The following is a 3,145-nucleotide window of genomic DNA, read 5'->3' on the forward strand; positions in this document are numbered from 1 at the left end:
GGCTATTACAAACAATGCTGATATGAACATAGCTGAGCAAATGCCCTTGGGGTATGATTAAGCATTCCTTGGGTATATGCCCAAGAGTGCTACAGCTGGGTCTTGGGGGAGATGGATTCCCAATTTTCTAAGGAAGCACCATATTGGTTTCTAAAGTGGCTGTACAAGCTTGCATTCCCACCAGCAGTGGAGGAGAGTTCCCCTTGCTCCACATCCTCTCCAGCATAAGCTGTCTTCTGTGTTTTTGATCTTAGCCATTCTGACAGGTGTAAGGTGGTATCTCAGAGTCGTTTTTGATTTGCATTTCCTGGATAATTAGGGATGTTGAGCATTTCCTTAGATGTCTTTCAGCCATTTGAACTTCCTTTGTGGAGAATTCTCTGTTTAGTTCTATAGCCCATTTCTTAATTGGACTATTGGGCATGTTGTTGTCTAATTTCTTGAGTTCTTTATATATTCTGGATATCAGCCCTCTGTCAGATGTGGGGTTGGTAAAGACCTTTTCCCATTCTGTAGGCTGCGGCTTTATCTTGTTGACCATGTCCTTTGCTCTACAAAAGCTTCTCAGTTTCAACAGGTCCCATTGATTGATTGTTTCTCTCAGTGTCTGTGCTACTGATGTTATATTTAGAAAGTGATCTCCAGTGCCAATGCGTTCAAGAGTACTTCCTACTTTCTCCTCTATCAGGTTCAGAGTAACTGGATTTATGTTGAGGTCTTTGATCCACTTGGATTTAAGTTTTGTGCACGGTGACAGATATGGATCTATTTGCATTGACATCCAGTTATGCCAGCACCATTTGTTGAAGATGCTTTCTTTTTTCCATTGTACATTTTTGGCTTCTTTGTCAAAAATTGTATGTTCATAGGTGTGCGGGTTAATGTCAGGGTCTTCAATTCAATTCCATTGGTCCACATGTCGGTTTTTATGCCAGTACCAAGATGTTTTTATTACAGTAGCTGTATAGTAGAGCTTGAGGTCGGGGATTGTGATGCCTCCAGAGGTTGTTTTATTGTACAGGATTCTTTTGGCTATTCTGGGTTTTTTTGTTTTTCCATATGAAGTTGAGTATTATTCTTTCCAGATCTGTGAGGAATTGTGTTGGTAATTTGGTGGGGATTGCGTTGAATCTGTAGATTGCTTTTGGTAAGATCGCCATTTTTACTATGTTAATCCTGCCTATCCATGAGCATGGGAGGTCTTTCCATTTTCTGATATCTTCAATTTCTTTTTTCAGGGACTTAAAGTTCTTGTCATATAGGTCCTTCACATGCTTAGTTAGAGTGGCTGTTGTATAGTTCTTACATCTTAAATTAACCCATTTCCATTAATCTATAAGTTGCCATGTGGCTTGTGGTTTACCAGTATCTTAACATCTTCTCATGGTAGCAGCTGGCAGCATCTCTCTGCCTCAGCCTTCTACTTCCCAGAATTCTCTTCTCCCCTGTCCCACCTATACTTCCTGCCTGGCTACTGGCCAATCAGTGTTTTATTTATTAACCAATCAGAGCAACACATTTGACATACAGTCCATCCCACAGCAAGGAGGAGCAAAAGACCTCTCTCTTAGAAGATGGAAGCGCACCCACACAGCCAAGGGTAGAGCCTTCCAAACACCTGATAACCACACCCATGGTCAAATCATCTCCTTATGCAGCCCTGCTGGGTAAAGCAAGCTCAGATTCTCTTACCTTGAGTAACTTGGGCCTCCACAATCTCCTTCTTTAAGTTAAGTGAATTTTCTTCTATGATTCTGTTGAAAAATATTTTCTGTGCCTTTGACCTGGGTGTTTTCTCTTTCTTCTATTTCTATTGTTAGGCCCCACCCAGGGTCCTGACACCATCTTATATAAAGTCCCCTTTGAGAGAAAACTCCTCCTCCCCGTCCCTCTTTCTGTCTATACCCACAACGTGTGCACCTCCATGCTCTCTCTCTCTCTCCTTTCTCCCTCCCTCTATTCCCTCTCCCCTTCCCCCCAAATAAACTTTCCACATGGACATGTGTCTACATGGTATGAGTTACTTTCCACTGCTCCACACTGCAGTGTGCTGCTGTGTCTGCATGGCTGTCTCCCTTACCCCACCAAGGCACCTTGGCCCCACCCACCAAGGCCTCTCAGGAGCCATATCATAACACCTATTGTTTGTAGATTTTGTGTTTCCATATTGTCCCCGAGTTCCTGGAATTTAAAAAGGAAGATGTAACATTTTATTTGACTGAGGTATTCATTTCTTCCATCTTGTCATCAATGCCTGAGATTTTCTCTTCTATCTCTTGTACTCTGTAAGTAGAGGCTTGCCTGTGAGGTTTCAGTTTGATCTCCTAAATTTTTTATTTCCAGATTTCACTCAGTTTTCTTTATTGATTCTATTTCCATTTCTAAGTATGTAATTGTTTTATAAAAATATGAAACACTTCATGAATTTTTGTGTCATCCTTGGCATGGGCCAGGCTAATCTTCTCAGTATCATTCCAGTTTTTGTAAATGTGCTGCTGAAGTGAGCACTGCATAGCTCTTCTTAAAATAATTTATAAAAAACACCCTAGAAATTAAAAATGAGCACAAAAGCTTGGCTATAATTCTGCCACCTGTTTATAATTATCACCTTAATGTTGTTTCCAGACTTTTTTTACATAGTATTTTTGCAAGACATGGAATTTAGAAAAACTTACAATAAGCTTTATAGATTAATATATCTAGTGCTTAAAATTATTTACCTTAAAAATTATAGAAATACTCTCTGATTGGTATATCACAGTTCATTTAACAATTTCCCTACTGTTGGATTTGTAAGTTATTTTCAGTGTTTCACTGCTTAAGTGGCATTACAGTGAATATCTTTGCACACATAACTTTTCCTTTAAGGATTTTCTGTGTGTGTATATGTAAAGAAAATCAATTCCCCAAGTATCATTATTAGATTAAACAACAACAACCCAAAACCTTAATAACCCAGTGAATATAGTTGCTTTTCTTCTTGTTTTTGGTTTGAGGTGTTTGCATCAAATGGCTAATACATATTTTATAGATGGGAAATTAGAAAACAACAGACAATTATTTCTGTCTTCTTATCTCATCATGATATCAGCTTCTTTGAGGGTTCCATTCTGGGTTTGATGCATTGGAAATGTTTTAGTCTTTC

At 39.1% G+C, this 3,145-nt stretch overlaps 1 non-coding gene across 1 annotated transcript; it reads right to left on the reverse strand.

The window, feature by feature from the left end:
• Positions 1 to 2,402: 2,402 nt before the first annotated feature.
• LOC118576822 lies at positions 2,403 to 2,508 on the reverse strand. Its single transcript, XR_004944031.1, has one exon. It is a non-coding gene; the product is annotated as a U6 spliceosomal RNA (small nuclear RNA).
• Positions 2,509 to 3,145: the final 637 nt, after the last annotated feature.

The sequence above is a fragment of the Onychomys torridus genome, chromosome 1, assembly GCF_903995425.1.
Source record: "Onychomys torridus chromosome 1, mOncTor1.1, whole genome shotgun sequence".
Classification (NCBI taxonomy): Eukaryota; Metazoa; Chordata; class Mammalia; order Rodentia; family Cricetidae; genus Onychomys; species Onychomys torridus.